Source organism: Monodelphis domestica, chromosome 4, assembly GCF_027887165.1.
Source record: "Monodelphis domestica isolate mMonDom1 chromosome 4, mMonDom1.pri, whole genome shotgun sequence".
NCBI lineage: Eukaryota > Metazoa > Chordata > Mammalia > Didelphimorphia > Didelphidae > Monodelphis > Monodelphis domestica.
Window position 1 is genome coordinate 76,092,092 of NC_077230.1, and position 17,264 is coordinate 76,109,355.

At 39.2% G+C, this 17,264-nt stretch overlaps 1 protein-coding gene and 1 long non-coding RNA gene across 34 annotated transcripts in view; one reads left to right on the top strand and one right to left on the bottom strand.

Annotated features, from left to right (window-relative positions):
- Positions 1–17,264, bottom strand: part of ZBTB20 (zinc finger and BTB domain containing 20) — a 1,063,249-nt gene that overhangs the window by 90,254 nt on the left and 955,731 nt on the right. The gene's annotated exons all lie outside the window — the stretch shown is intronic.
- LOC130454080 (uncharacterized) lies at positions 13,650–17,080 on the top strand. The gene is made up of 2 exons (XR_008911751.1): positions 13,650–14,124; positions 16,506–17,080. It is a non-coding gene; the product is annotated as an uncharacterized LOC130454080 (long non-coding RNA).

Here is a 17,264-nt window from a genome sequence, read left to right on the forward strand (position 1 = left end):
CTGAATGATGGCCTTCCCATCTTTTAATCAAGTCATTCTCTCTCTCAACCCTGCTTCCTGCTGCTATGATCTTTTTTTCCCCTTGTGCAAGTGGTGACCTACCTCTTTTCAGTCCCACATTTCCCTTCCTTCCTTCGCCTTAGTACACACCTGAGGTGTATATTAATCAGAACTACTGCATGGTCTGTCATGTTTTATTGCTTAAAGTACGGTTACACTCTGAAAAGTGACTCTGTTGTAATGACTTCATGGGGTTTCTTATTTATTCTCTTTCAATGACTTCCATATCCAATGTGCTCAGTTTGTAAGTCAAAAGATAATTTCTTCTGGCTGCCAGCATCACAAATTCTCGCTGGAATCTGGAAATCCAGCTGTTTTTTTTCTCTGTCTCTTACATCATCAGCAGTAATAAGGTATTTGCTATTGGGACACAGCTGGCAAGATTCTTGATGATGTCGGAGGCAGAACAGATTGTAGGTCATTTCTCTTAAAGCTTGTTTCATTGTGGAAATCTATGAAAATCTGTCTGTGAGACCCACAGAAGGCAGAAAAGTTAAATAACCCATCAACCATGTATAACTGGGGCAATCAGGGGACCCCTGCTATGATCTCCTAGACTGCTGCACTTCCCAAGGGGCTAAGCAACGCACCCTGTTCCCTTCTTGTGGACCACATGCTCTGGCCCTATGAGTAACTAAGTGGCTCCTGATTGCTCTCTTGGGTCCTTATGAGAGTGAGATGAAAAGTATAATTGGCCAAAGAGACAGGAAGAGCTGCCCCTTCAATAACGTACGAGAGCTGCAGAACGACCACTCTACTTTCCTCTCTTTGGGGTTCTGCTTGGTTTGGGATGCATCTCTCCCTTGTAATTCCAGCAAGAGACAGGGGAGATTTTTCTTCCTGCCTGCCTTTCTCATCCTAAGTGGCCGCAGTGGCTATATATTCATGGCAGGGAGAATATAAGCTTGTTTAGGGGAACCCAAGCCTGGATCCCAAGTTCTTGTCTCAGTGCTGAGTAATCTCCTTCCATAGCTGCAATGCCTGGGACAGACTGGCAGGAAAGGGGATAGAGTGCACTAAATACCAACATACGACTCGTTGATGATAGATACAATGAAAGGGCATACTAGTGGAGGAACTAGATTTTTATCAATCTTGGTGTTCTCACCATAAACCACACTAAAAGATGGAAGGAAGTTGTAGGTAAATGGAAGGATAGTTCACAGGTTCTCCTTGGGAGAAGCAAATAGACTGAAGTTGGCTTTATTTTGTGTCCAAAAGCAACAGGAAACAGAATTTCATTTGCCATTAGGTCATTTTAATTGCATTGCTCTTGACAAGTGATTACAAAAAGACCACCATGAAAATAAATGCAGCTTCTCTTGAAAAGAATGAAAAGGTAGAGAACTTCATAGAAGAACCCAGTAAAAACTTCCAAATTAAATCAACATATACTTTGATATTCACTGACTTTTAGTGTGAAGGTGGGAATAGGCAAGTTCAATAAAAAATATGTTGGAAAATGTGGTTTAGGAGTAAAGAATAGAGAGGTCAGAATACTTGTGGACAACATTATGGATACTTTGAGGAAAGAATTAGAAGGCACTAGACAAAGGCAGGAAGGTGGGACTATTTTGACCTTTGTATTCCTCATTGGTAAGCAGTGTCTGGCACACAGTGCCTAATGACGTCTTGTTGACTAACAACACACATACACACACACACATACAGATTCTATTTTAACAAATGGGAAATGACTCACTATTGATATGCATGACTTGTTAGAGCAAAGACCAAAATTAATGCAAATCTAGAAGAGTAAAACTGAGAAAAAGATATGATATACAATCAAAACCACTCCAATTGGATCTATTTAAGCAATTTATTGATGCAGAAAAATGGGAACTAGATGGAAGAAAGGATGCCTCTCACCAACTACAATAATTTCAAAAAGAAGTTTAACAACTGTGGCTTGAGAGCCATAATAAAGACAACAAAAATTAAGCCTACCAACATTTTTTAAACCCTTACTTTCTGTCTTAGAATTGATACTAAATATCAGTTCTAATGCAGATGAATGGTAAGGGATAGTCAGTTGGCATTAAGTGACTTGCTCAGGACCACACAGCTAGGACCTAGGCTCTCCCATCTCTAGGTCTGGCTCTCTATCTACTGAGCAGCCTAGCTGCCTCTGCCTTCCAACTTCTTAGCCAATAAGCAATTGGATTCCTTGCCAAATGGGCAGCCAACAGTTGCACAAATATAGAATCTAACTTTGTTTGTAAAATCTTATGGAAAAGGATGATGGGCAATTAATTATAAAGCATACCTCCTTATAAGACAGAAAGAAAAATAGAGGGAAAAACCCAAAGAAAGCTTAGAGAGAAATCAACTTAGCAAAGTTACTCTGAGGGTATTTAAAAAGTAAAATGAAAGGAAGACAATACAGATAAAAGATATGAAAATATTTTTCATTAGTCTCCTTTCCCCCCATCAAGGACAGTGAAGTCACTACAATTTGGCTCTTAACATTACAGTCCTAGATATGTTTATAGAGGAAGTGAGAATGACAATGAAGGAGATACTGATAGGAAAAGTATTTAAACTGGGTCAAGTATATACAGAGGATATTCACACAGTAGGCAACACAATTTTGAATTAATTTAGTGCTCAGTTTATAAGGTGTCTGAGGGAAGGGGAGATACCAAAGACATGGGAAAATTCTCAAAATTTATTATTAATTTTTTAAAAAGTGACTGAGAAACTATCAATATCAATTGACCCAAATGTCTACTTCCCTTATCTATATAAAATGTTGATGACCTATGAACTCATCAAGGGCATCCATGATGGGTATATTAGAAGGAGGTAGAGATATTGCTTTCATAAGCAATATTCTACAGCAGATCACATTTCCCTTTGAACAAATCACTGAAAGATGCATAAGATAGAAAATCCTGCTGTGCTTATTGTTTAGAGACTATAAACAATTTGGTAGAGCAAAACGATGCCTTAAAGGCCATCTTCCAACAAGATGTCTTCCATGCATATGTCAAAATTACACAAGGTTCTTTGTAATTCAGAGTTCGTCTTGTTTAATAGCCCTCTGATGATTAATATCAATGAGGCATAAACAGGAAGATGTATGCTTGCCAAAAATGTTCACCACTGGTGGAGGTGATCCAGAGCAGAGTTAAGCCAAGGAGAGATACCCTATAGATGGTGAGGTCAGCCAGATGCTCCTGTTTGCAAATAACATTGTTCTGACTGTATAAAGCCCTCAAACTTTGTAAGGTACTCTACATAAGATCCATATTCACTCTAAATGATTTGGTCTATCTATCTAGTCAGAAAAAAAGAGGATAAGGAATATTTATTCTTTAGATGATAATATGCAGTTGAATGGACAACCTACAAATTTTGTTCACCAGGGTATACACACACACTGCCCCCAACATACATTATTATTATTATTGTGGACAATATAAATATACGGTCAGTTCAGCCAGAACTAAACAGAAGGAGAACAATCTGGATTACCTTCAGAAAAGTATGAAGTTTTTTGTTAACATGTCAAGCCTCTCCTTGAAATAAGAATACTCCTTTTTAATGCTAATATTCTTCTGGTGATGCTATATGGTTATCAATCATGGAGTATTACCATCTTTAAAAACCTGAAATTGTGGAAAGGTAGGGAACAATCTAAAACAAATAGCAAACAAGAATTTAGGAAGTGCTACAAGGAAGATTATCAAATGTATTTGGGTAAAAAAAAGGATAGTCAGACCACATGATATGAGCAAAGAAAGCTGATGGATAGTAATTCCACTGGAATTAATAGAGAAATAGAGGAAGAATCTCAGCATGTTGGATGGACTTTCTTGGCTAGTAAGAGAAGACATGTATAAAGTTATACAGGGTGAAGAAAAAAGGATGGTTTATGATTTGTATCATTGTAGGAAATAACTACTATGATGAACCAAAAGGTCTAATTGAATATTTACAAATGTGCAAAGGAATATGGAAGGTCCTGATGATACAAAGATGAATAACAACACATTTCTGATGCTTATGGAGTTTATTTTGATAGCATTAAAAAAGGTTAAATTGGAGAGATTGAAGGGAGACTATGTGGGAAGTTTTTTTTATAAGAATCTAGAGAAGATGTAATGAGGATGTAAACCAGGATAATGGCTGTGGGAGTGGAAAAGAGGGGCAATATGGTGGCAGTAGAAACGATAGTACTTGGTAAATGATTGAATGATGGAGAGAGGGAAAAAAAAATCAAAGCTAGTAGATTCCAAGTTTTTTGAACTTGGATTTTGATTTGGACTGAGTTTGACCCTGGAAAAGTAGAAGAATGGTTTTTGCCATGTTCAGAATTACAGAAATTATTAGGAGAAGTAGATTCTTTCTTCTTTCTAAGCAGAACTAACACCTAGCTGTGTGACGCTGGGCAAGTCACTTATCACTCTTCTGCCTTGGAGCCAATACACAGCATTGATTCCAAGATGGAAGGTAAGGAAAAGAAAGAAAGAGAGAGAGAGAGAGAGAGAGAGAGAGAGAGAGAGAGAGAGAGAGAGAGAGAGAGAGAGAGAGAGAGAGAGAGAAGAAGAAGAAGAAGAAGAAGAAGAAGAAGAAGAAGAAGAAGAAGAAGAAGAAGAAGAAGAAGGAAGAAGAAGAAGAAGAAGAAGAAGGAAGAAGAAGAAGAAGAAGAAGAAGAAGAAGGAGAAGGAGAAGGAGAAGGAGAAGGAGAAGGAGAAGAAGAAGAAGAAGAAGAAGAAGAAGGAGAAGGAGAAGGAGAAGGAGAAGAAGAAGAAGAAGAAGAAGAAGAAGAAGAAGAAGAAGAAGAAGAAGAAGAAGAAGAAGAAGAAGAAGAAGAAGAAGAAGAAGAAGAAGAAGAAGAAGAAGAAGAAGAAGAAGAAGAAGAAGAAGAAGAAGAAGAAGAAGAAGAAGAAGAAGAAGAAGAAGAAGAAGAAGAAGAAGAAGAAGAAGAAGAAGAAGAAGAAGAAGAAGAAGAAGGAAGGAAGGAAGGGAGGCAGGCAGGAAGAAAAAAGAAAGAAAGAAAAAAGAAAGGAAGAAAGAGAAAACGATTATTCCTATAAATGACAGTCTTGAATCATAATGCTCTATGGACTGATGTTTTCAGGGAATGATCTAAAGATAAGATCTTGGCCAGAAGTACAAATGGGGTGACTGATAACTTTATCAAGGTCTCAGATAGGGAAGAGAATTAAAGGGATTTCTGGCACACATTATTACACACATTTGTAGCAAAATAGTAAAATCCAGATCCTTAGAGGTTTCTCCTTCCTACCCTCCCCTGAAAATTTAGAATGACAATGGCTCTAATATGTAAAGTTCCATTTTTTTTACAGTATTGTTATTTTTAACAATAATTAACTGGTAAAAATTCAAATAGCGCCTTTCCCCTGAGGAGTTCAAAAGAGTTTTACTAACCTTAATTGCCTCAGAACAACAACTAATAGATAGGACTCCCAATAAGCTTAAATTCGTCCTAGTTCTCTATTTCTCTTATCCAAAATGTGGTTATTTTTGTGGTGGGTAGGTAGGGAGGAAGGAACAAGCATTTGTTAAGTGTCTGCTTTGTGCTAGGCACTGTGCTATGCATTTTACAATTATCTCATTTGATCCTTACAACCACCCTGGGAGGGAGGTGCTATTATCATCCTCATTCTATAATTGAGTAAACTGAGGCAAGAAGATATTAAGTGACTTGTCCAGAGTCAAAGAGTAAGCATTAGAGATTGGATTTAAATTCTGGTCTTCCTCACACTACAGTCCACTGTGCCTCCTTGCTGCCTTTAGGGATTAGTAGTAGAGGCATATTATAGATCCATATTACATGTAAAACTCACTGACTATTCCCTTGACAATCAGAAATTACAGGATAAGGAGTGAGGTTCAGAGATATAACAGAGAAGAAGATGGCGGCGGTGGTGATATGTTTCAGATCTCTGTGTGTGCACATATGCATTTACTGTTGTTGCTGAGTTCTTTCAAGTCATATCTGACTCTTTCTGACCCCATTTGGAGTTTTCTTGGCAAAAATATTGAAGTGCTTTGCCATTTCCTTCTCCAGATCATTTTAAAGATGTAGAAACTAAGGCAAGTCATGTTAAAGTGACTTGCTCAGGATCACACAGCTAGTAACTGTATGAAGTTGGATTTAAACTCAGGAAGATGAGTCTCTCTCACTCCAGGCCCAGAACTCTACCCACTGCACTACTTAGTTGCTTCATATGTGGAGAGATAAAAGGAAAGAGCTAAAGAAAATGCCAAATGAAAACAGAAACTTCACTCTCTGGGTCTGTTTCTTCATCCTTAAACTGGGAGGATAGTCAAAATAATTTGAAGGTCCCTTGTAGCTCTGAAATTCTCTAAGTGTGTGCAACACAACTTATCAAAGGTAGTTTGGGGACAAGGGGAAAAAAAGGGAAAATTGTTTAAGGATATTGCTCCTCAATGAATGAAGAATGAAAGAACATACATAGGAATCAATCTTAATTATCTAGTTAATTTTCCTTAAAGATAGAATTTTTTAACTTTTAAACTTTTAACATGTTAATTGGGTGCTCTAATTTGTATATCTATTTAAGGAAGGCAGCGAGGTGGTGCAGTGGATCAAAGTGCCAGGTCTGGAGTCAGGAAAACTCATCTTCCTGAGTTAAAATCTGCCCTTCGACATTTACTAGTTTTGTGACCCTGAGCAAATCACTTCACCCTATTAGCCTCAGGTTCCTCATCTATAAAATGAGCTGGAGAAGGAAATGGCAAACCACTCTAGTATCTTTGTTAAGAAGACCTAAAAATGAGGTCAAGAGAAGTCAGACACAACTGGCATGACTTAGCAACAAAATTTAAGGAATTCTAACTTTCTGATCTTTTATATTAACACTTTCATTCCACTGATGGTACATCTACAAACACCATTACTACTCTCACATTTCTATTCCATTCAGGAGTCCTATGTTCAACTCTCTATCTCTATTGGGAATCTTTTTTATCTTTCAAGTTTTTAGTTCGTTCATTAACTAGTTCATACCCACATCTAGAAGAAGCATTTGGTGTCTAGGGAAATTATCTGAAAGGTCCTACAAATAGGAAGTTGAATTATATTTCCAGTGTTTGTTAAGCTAAATCTGCTAATTTTGGTTTACTTTGATAGCAGAGAAACCTGTGTTATTATGCATAAAGATTTTAGAATTCTTAACTTTATCATGTATTAATTTTTGGCTTTTGGAAACAAGGTCATTTTGGGCAGCTAGGGGGTACAGTGGATAGAGAACTGGGCCTAGAGTCAGAAGGATCTAAGTTCAAATGTGGCCCCATGCTCTTACTAGCTGTGTGATCCCAGGCAAGCCACTTAACTATGCTTACCTCAGTTTCCTCATCTGTAAAATGAACTGGAAAAGGATTTGGCAAACTAGTATCTTTGCCAAGAAAACTCAAAATAGGGTCTTAAAGAGTTGGTCATGACAACAAGTGAACAAAAATAGCAGCAATAAGCTTTTCGGTTTTATTGACTCTGTAGTCCATAAAAGTGCTTTAGGAAGCCTGCCATTTCCACAACTTTTTATTTGTGACAATTGTTTTTGATTAATTTTTCCATTATTACTAATGCTCCATAACTTTTCAGATTTTAACATAAGTGCAATTTCTGACAGATTTAGCTTTACTCCTAAAGACCATTTACAATTGAATAATGTATACAGCATGATTTCTCATGGTTCAGTGTGAAAAACCATGGAATTTGAGGTCAGAAGATCTGAGTTTGAATCTTGCTGCTGTCACTACCTGAGGGATCCCAATATCTTTTTTGTGCTATGCTAGGTGCTATGGAGTCCGTAAAGTAGTAGAAGACACATCCTTGCTTGATGTGCAGCATCCATCCTGATGATCCATTTGACCATCTCACTTCATAAATAGTTTACTTCCTTTATTCCAAAGAACTTTATATCTAGTCTGCTTCAGATATTCCACTAGCATTGCCATACCTCTCCCTAATTATTTGGCTTAATTGCCTTAAGAATTTTAAGGTCATGCCTTTTCTAATCACAATCTAATTTTTCACATGCTTTCACTTTTACCTAACCTGCTCGTTTCCCTCATCAATCAATCATTCAACAAGCATTGATTAAAAACCTACTATGTGTCAGGCACTGGGGATACAAAGAAAGACAAAAGACAATTTCTGATCTCAAGAAGCTTACAGTCCAATGAGGAAGACTACACACAAGTAATCATTTGCAAATGAGCTACAGATGGGATAAGTTGGAAACAATATGGCGCGGGGAGCGGGGGGAGGAGGCACTGGCATTAAGGGAATTCAGGAAAGGCTTCTCAAAGAAGGTAGGATCTTAGTTGAGACTCAAACGAAGCCAGGAATGCCAGTAGCAAGTGATAAAGAGAGAAAGAGTTCAAGGCACATGGGACAGCAAGGTGCCTAGTGCTAGGAGATAGACAGTCTGATGAGAGGAAATAGCAACAATGGCAGCATCACTGGATCACAGTGTTTATGGAGGACATTCAAAGCCAAAGATCTCTCTCTCTCTCTCCCCCCTCCCCTCCCCCCCTCCACTATTTGATACTTGAGGTAACAGGAGTCACTGGAGTTGATTGAATGGGATAAGGGTAATGCCAACAGAGTTGTGCTTTAGGAAAATGAATTGATGGCTTGGTGAAGGATGATATAAGTGGAGAGAAACTCTAGGTTAGGGAGACCTATCAGCAGACTACTGACATAGTCCCAAGCTATGGGATGATGAGGTACTGATGTATATAAAGAGGACTGATATTTAAAAAGAGTTTGACTAGTAGGTTGAGACCAGGATGTAAATAAAGGGCCTTAAATGTCAGAGGAGTTTATATTTTATTCCAGAGGCAATAAGTGCATTGAGTAAGATAGTGGAGAGGGAGAGGGAGAGAGACAACGAGGGAGAGGGAGAGGGAGAGGGAGAGGGGGATGGAGGGAGGGATGGAGGGAGGGAGGGAGGGAGAGAGAGAGAGGGAGGGAGGGAGGGAAGGAGGAGAGAGAGAGAGAGAGAGAGAGAGAGAGAGAGAGAGAGAGAGAGAGAGAGAATTTGTCTGTCCTTTGGAGTATACTGAGTGAAGAGTACTGATGGAATACAGGACACAGGTGCAGTCAGAAAGACTGGAGGATAATCAGGAAAAGGAGAGTAGCATATAAAAAACCCCAAACCCGGAGTCCTCTCTGTTCATATCCATAAGTATTCATGAGAAAATAATGGACAAATGTCAAATGCAATAGAGAATGAAGATGGAGAAAAGGTTAACAGATTTGTCAACTCTAATATTATTAATAACACCAGAGAGAGAAATTCCAGTTGAGTAATAAACATGGAAGACAGTTTGCAAACAGTTGGGAAGTGAGTGAGAAGAGGGTAAGTAAAAAGAGCTGTATCCTTTCTATTACACTCTCTTCCTACAATGTTCCTTGCTCCTTACTTATCTATTTTTCCCTTATTTCAAGATCCTGATCAAGTCCAGTCTGAGTTTCCAATGATAAGCGCCCTCCTATTTTGTCTGAATGCCTGTCAACTGATCATATACTACTTCTTGTTATTTATCTTTTATGAACAAGTATTACCTCCCCTACCAGATAATTAACTTCTTGAAGGCTTCTTTTCTTCTCAGTACCCAGCACAATGCCTAGTCCATAGTAAATATTTTCCAGTTATTTTTGATCGCGCCTGACTCTTCCTGACCCCTTTCGGGTTTTCTTGGCAAAGATATTGAAGTGGCTTACCATTTTTTTCTCTTGTTCATTTTAAAAATGAGGAAACTGAATCAAACAGGATTAAGTGACATGTCCAGAGTCACCCAGCTAAGAAGTTGTCTGAGGCCAGATTTGAACCCAGGAAGATGAATCTTCCTGAATCCAGGCCTGGCATTCTATCCACTGGGCCACTTAGCTCCCCCCACATCGCAGATATTCAATAGTTACTTGTTTGTTTGTTTGTTTGTTTTTGCTGAGCCCTTTTCAAGGCTATTTTTTAAAAATTAAAGTTAATTTGTTTAGTCAATTTAGAACATTATTCCTTGGTTACAAGAATTATATTATTTCCCTCCCTCCCCTCCCCACCCTTCCCGCAGCCCATGTGCAATTTCATTGGGTATTACATGTGTCCTTGATCAGAACCTATTTCTATGTTGATGTTTGCACTAGGATGTTCATTTAGTATCTATATCCCCAATCATATCCTCTCGACCCATGTGATTAAGCAGTTGTTTTTCTTCTGTGTTTCTACTCCCACAGTGTTTCCTCTGAATGTGGATAGTGTTCTTTCTCATAAATCCCTCCTGGTTGTTCAGGATCACTGCATTGCCACTAATGGAGAAGTCCATTACATTCGATTGTGCCACAGTGTAGCTATCTCTGGGTACAATGTTCTCCTGGTTGAGACTCCTTTCACTCTGCATCACTTCCTGGAGGTTGTTCCAGTCCCCATGGAATTCCTCCACTTTTCAATAGCTACTTGTTGATAGAGATAAAATTAACTGTGACCAGTGATTGAGATGCAAAACCAGCCTTCTCTTCTTTCCACTGACCTTCATCAAAACATCATGGGAGGAGATATAATAAGTTTTATGCCAGGTTTGTGCCAGAAGCAGGTATTAAGGGGAATGGAATTTGCTGAGTGAACTACTTACTAATAAGCCTATATATAAAGCTCAGTAATAGCGAGAAGTGGTGGTAGAGCTTGGGTCAAAAACTGGACCTCTTTCGTGCCCAGTCAAAAGAATTCTCATGAAATAACAATATCTGAGTGAAGCAAGCCTATATTCGACTCCATAAAAGTACAGCAAAAATATTTTTCATGTTTCAAGAGAAAATACTTTGCTACCTTCTTGGATACAAAGTACTACATAGATGCACGATAGCATTATAAAGCTATTTTATAAATAAAATGTTTTTATGCCCATTTTAATATAGTTAGGTACTTTGCTATATATAAAACAAGCAAGATAATAATAGCAAAGTATGCTGCAAATATAAAATTCTCTGTGCCTTCTTAATACTATTCACAACAGCTTATTATGGTGATAATTATTATTAGTGGGAGAGAATCATTCCTTTTTCAACTTGGGATTTTAGGGCATATTAGCTTGTTAATTTTTGCTGCCCACTGTATTTTTTAAATCTTGGGGCAACAACACTGAAGGGTGAATGCCTGTTTGGTGAGCAAAAGGCCACAAGAACAAGATTATCAGCTATTTTCTGAATGCTTACATGGTCATAGATTTAGAGCTAAAAGGGACCTCTGAATCCATATAGTCCAGTCCTATGATTTTACAGACATGGGAACTCTGGCTTAGAGAGGTTAACAGACTTGCTTGTGGTTATATATACCATGGGTATCATTTTTCAGGGTAGAAATGGAACACAGTTTTTAAAATTCTAAATTCAGAACTCTACAAGTTGTTCTATCTCATATTTCTGAGTATCTTTCTTCAAAACGTTTTGTAGTCTCATCTATTTTTTTTCTCCTTCAAACAGCAAAGATGAATGGATGTTACTGGAACATTAATGCTCATGGTCATTGTCAGTCATAACAACTATTAAGCAAACCATGTACTAAGCCATGGACAAAGTTCAATGGACCCTGAAAGTCAGAAGGACAGGGTCCAACCTGCTGTTTACCAGCAAATGGGGGCACAGTAGATAGGGTGCTAAATCCAGTCTAATAAACGTAGCTGTGTGACCCTGGGGCAAGTCATTTAACTGCTGTCTGCCTCAGTTTCCTCAACTGTAAATGAGTATCAAAATAACACCTACCTCCCTGGGTTATTGTGAGGATCAAATTAGATAATAATTGTAAAGCAGTTAGTACTGTTCCTGGCACATAGCAGGTCCTTCCTTCCTTCTTTCCTTTCTTCTCACCTGTGTGGTCTTAATCAAATCACTTAATTTCTCTAGCCTAAGTTTCTTCATCTGTGCAGCTGGCCTTTGTTGTTCAAGTTGTTTCAGGCCTGTCTGACTCTTCATGATCCCATTTGGAGTTTTCTTGGCAAAGATACTGGAGTAGTTTGCCATTTCCTTCTTCATTTAATTTTATAAATGAGAGAACTGAGGCAAACAGGGTTAAGTGACTTACCCAGGGTCACATAGCTAGTAAGTGTCTAAGGCTTGATTTGATGAGTCTCTCTGATTTTAAGCCCAGGGCTCTATCCACTAAGCTACCTCATTGCCTTGCAGTTCAACTAGATGGTCTCTAAGGTACCTATCACCTCTAAAATTCTATGATTCTAGATTAGGGGTCAGCAAAGCACAGCCTGAGTGTGAAGCCTAGCATGCTGTCTTTTGTTCATACTGTCTGGGAGCTAAAATGTTTTTTACATGTTTAAATACAACAAAAATTCATTTAAAATATTTTTAAAAGAACCATTCTTAGTTTGCAGGATGTATGAAGACTGACTGCACCAACTTCAATTCATAGGCATTGGTTTGTCAACCCTTGTTCTAGATCAGTGGTTCTCAACCTCTCAGTTTGTAGCCATGAGAATACATAATGCATATCAGGTATTTACATTCTGAATCATAACTGGAGCAAAATGACAGTTTTGAAGGAGTCACCAAAATAATTTTTTGGTTTGGGGTCACTACAACATGAGGAACTGCATTGCGGGGTCACGGCATTAGAAAGGTGGAGAACCACTGCTCTAGAAGATCAAAACTAGACCAAAGGATTTACAATGACTATTACTAGGGAGGGACCATAAATTCTGACTAGTTATTTCCTCCACCAGAAGTCACTGGAGGAAATTATGAAACAGATCAGTCTTTGGGGGACTCACATCCAGGCTAGTTTCATTCAGGTTTCCAGAGATGCTGTTAAAAAAAAAAAGTTTTGGCACAAGCTCAAATCCCCTTCCAACTTCACCTCTTCCAGTATACTGATATATGGCATCATGGGAGGAAAGCTAATTGTGTAGCTGAATCAAATATTTTATTTCAGTTCCAACTTTTCCCAGGAGGAGCTACTCAGAGTTCAGAGCAGAAGTGCTGGTGATGGTCATGGGCTGGCCCGCGCGGGACCAGTATGCCAACCAGAATCAGTAGATTGGTGTGGAGACTTATCTGGGATGTGACATCCCAGATTCTCAAGGCCTGGCTTTCTCCTCCGAAAACCCCAAGTGCCCATGAAGCCACCTGGCAACCCCACGAAACACAAGGGATTCAGAGTGAGCAGTAACCTCTTCTGATAACCCAAGTGCTCTGATTGAGAGGCAGAAGGTATCAAGAGAATGGCTGTACTAAGCCGGCATCGATTTCTCCAGCCTTTGTCTGTGTCTGGTTTCTGTCTCGTTGGAGGTGGTTACTGTTACTACAAGCAGTATGAATCATGTCTCTGTTAAAAAACAGAGCTTCAATTGTCTTACATAACCCCTGGTAACTGAATGTCTAATAATAGCAAGCCATTTCCAGGTAGGGAATCTGTCTACCTCCCAGACACACGCGTACACTCTCTCCCTCTCTCTCTCTCTCTCTCTCTCTCTCTCTCTCTCTCTCTCTCTCTCTCTCTCTCTCTCTCTCTCTCTCTCCTTCTCTCCTTCTCTCTCTCTCTCCTCTCTCTCTCTCTCTCTCTCTCTCTCCTTCTCTCTCTCTCTCTCTCTCTCTCTCTCTCCTTCTCTCTCTCTCTCTCTCTCTCTCTCTCTCTCTCTCTCTCTCTCTCTCTCTCTCTCTCTCTCTCTCTCTCTCTCTCTCTCTCTCTCTCCTCTCCTCTCCTGTCTGTCTGTCTGTCTGTCTCTCCTCCCAAAGCCTCATCATACAGTCAGACAAGGAGGAGACTCGGAGGGCAAAGAGAGCAGGACAGCTTAAATTTGCTTGATTTTTAAAAATATACTGGATAAATCAAGAGTTGCACGATGACTGATCTTCCTAACTGAGCAAGCTAACTGGATGGCAATATGAAAAAGCATACTTCTCTTTTGGCAGTGTGAAATAACAGAGGACCGCCAAAGACACCAAAAGACAGCTTCGATAACACTATTATTTGAGCAAAATCTCACACTGGAAAGCAGAGGGTTCATTTCACTGGATATACCACAGCCTTCACAGGTGGCACCTAATTTTTGCAGGTAGTCCCTCTCTTCTTCCCCTTTACTTGTCTAGAGATAATATTTCCAAGCTTCTTGGCTACAGTAACTGCAGAAATTGCCTGTATCCAGGATGCAATTGAAAACAGTACTTTTAGCCTCTGGTTTACATGATTCTATGAGGTGACCATTCACTTGAGCTCTTCACTTTGCAGGAGAAAACTCTCTATTCTTAAGACTTCTGTGGCTTGTGGTATGTTATAAGGTAGACACGATGTCTACTTGTTCACCCATTCAAGGAGATGAAAACCAAGTACAGAAATAGAAAAAATAGAGAAAGTGCCTTTAAAAAATTCTTGAGGGGGCAGCTGGGTGGCTCAGTGGATTGAGAACCAGACCTAGAGACGGGAGGTCCTGGGTTCAAATCTGGCCTCAGACACTTCCCAGCGGTGTGACCCTGGGCAAGTCACTTGACCCCCATTTCCCAGCCCTTATCACTCTTCTGCCTTGGAACCAATACACGATACTGATTCTAAGACTGAACTTAAGGGTTTAAAAAATTCTAGAGGTATTATTTTCATTGGAAATAACCATATGGATGAGGCAAAACTAATGAAGGGGGTTGACCAACAAATCAAAGAGACTGAAGGAAAGAAATCATGCAGGTTTTTCAGATAAACATCTCTATATTACTGCATCCTCCTCATCCTAAATAAAATATCTGTAGGCAGTACTATTTCAGTGTTCACTCTCAGAAAACCAAAGGGGAAAATAATGAATAGAATTGAGTAGATTAGGAAAAAGTACACAGAGACTTCTTCATTCCCTCCTCTTTTATCTCCATCATACATCATGAGATGAACTGTAGCTACCCAAACACGAAACTATGTATTTTACCAGTCAAACTGGTGGAAAGGCTACATACTTGGACCTCACTTACTTTCTTCATGCCTGATGTGGTGTCTTTAATAAGTACCTGAGATAGTTTTGCTGAAACTCAGTTGTTCTGGGATACAGAATGGTGAATGGGCAGAACTCTCTGTAAGGAGAGGTAACATTCCCTCAGAACAGATCTTAATACTTCTTTTTTTTTTTAGCCCTACTTTCCACCTTAGAATTAATACTATGTATTGGTTCTAAGGCAGAAGAACGGTAAGGGCTGGGCAATGGGGGTTAAGTGACTTGCCCAGGGTCACATAGCTGGGAAGTGTGAGGCCAGATTTGAACCCAGGACCTCCAATTTCTAGGCCTGGGTTTCTACCCACTGAGCCACCCAGTTGTCCCTTAATACTTCTTTCTGAAGTGGTTATTGGTTTCTCAAATCCATGACCAGGAAGATTGTAAAGAGATGTTAAGTAAAGAAGGATAAAGAGAAGAAAGGAAAAAGAAAGATAGGAAGAGAAGGGGAAATAAATTACAATCATTCCTTCCTTTTCAAAGGGCTACAAATATTCTCCCAGAGTAGTCCACAGTGATGATTTGTTGTTTGGTTGTTTCAGTTGTGTCTGATTCTTTGTGACCCAGCAAAGATCCTGAATTTTGCCATTTTCTTCTTCAGCTCATTTAAAGATAAGGAAACGGAGGCAAAAGAGGTTAAGTGACTTGCCAAGGGTCATACAGCTAGTACGTATCAGAGTCCAAATTTGAACTCAGGAAGAGGAGTATGACTATATTCAGGCTGGGCACTCTACCCACTGCACCACCTAGCTGCTTGGCAGAGAACTTGGCAGTTCTCAGTAAGGGAAACCTCACTACTGGAAGCATAAAGTATGGCATGGCTAAAATATTCTTCACAACAGCATTTTCTCTATCTTTGATGGCCTTTGATGGATATGGTCTTGGGCTGAAGAAACAAAACTCTTTCTCCTATGTAAGTAGATGAAGTCAGGAAGATGTGTGCTCATGCTTTATCTTGAATACTTGAGAGTTGTATGAACACCATAAGGCAAGCCCCTTAACCTATCGGCACATAAGGCAAATTTTAAAGACTATGTTAAACATTTAACTTAATATTTAAGACTATAAGTTATAGGGGAGTTGCCAATCTGTATCAGTGGATGGATTTTTCATACCTGCAATTCTATAAAGGCTAAAATCACAGATGGAAACTCAACTGTCTTTCCTTTTAAAAGGAACCAAATGGGTACCCATAAAAGTAGCGATCATTAAATGAGCCCAAACAAAGATGTAAGTAAAATGGTGGGAAGTAGCACCTTCTGCTAGCGTTTTTGGTGTATTTTATGTACCAAGAGAGGTGACTAATTTCTATCCACCAGTGGTACTGATAGACTCAAAGATAGCACTTAACTATAGCCTGTACAATTCCTTTCTCATTCATATGCCCTTCTCACTGAATTACTGGGACTTTCTGAAGAGAGCAACTATTTGTGGAAGGTGAAAAGGTTTGTTCTGTGTCCTTTCAGCCTCAACCATCAGCAATGAATGGCCCAAGATTCGGGGGAGCAGCTATATTCACCTAAAATTCCAAGCCACACCTGTCAACTGCATCAAGCATAACTGAGCACTGGCACGTCGGCTGGGATTCATTTGGGCACTTTTATAGCCCGGAAGTGGATTATTGTTTTGTTCTGAGTTATAGAAATACCACTGCTGGAGGATGGGAGCTGACAACTTGATAATGATAAACACATCCGGGTTGGCCAACTCTCCTCATCACCTCAAGCTTGGAGCTCATGCTTTTGTGTCCCTGAATGATGCTGCCTATGCAGAGCTCTCATGACAATCTCCATCCTCTGGCAAGGCACTAAACATTACTGAGGTGCAGAGTATGATTTCGTGCACCCTCTCTGCAAAAAGTAAGCATGAAGTGATTTCAGAGGTGGCAGTGGTGTGGATTTCCTTACGATAGTACGGTAGTTCTGAAATGGCTCCAGAACTCCTACCGAAAGACGAATGAAGCGGAATGGCTTCTGTCCTATATTTTATTTAGACCCAACAAACTGATGGAGATAAAGGAAATGGAATACCAAAATAACAACATGACTGGCCATTTTTATAAGTAATGGGTGATGAAAACTATAGATATATCTATATAAAATGAAGTTATGTATAATGTAAAATGACATGTAATTAACAAATATATATTTATCTGTAGATAAACCTATAGCTACACTAGATATATAGAAACTGCTCAGTATATTGATTTGATGGGCTTTCCTGTA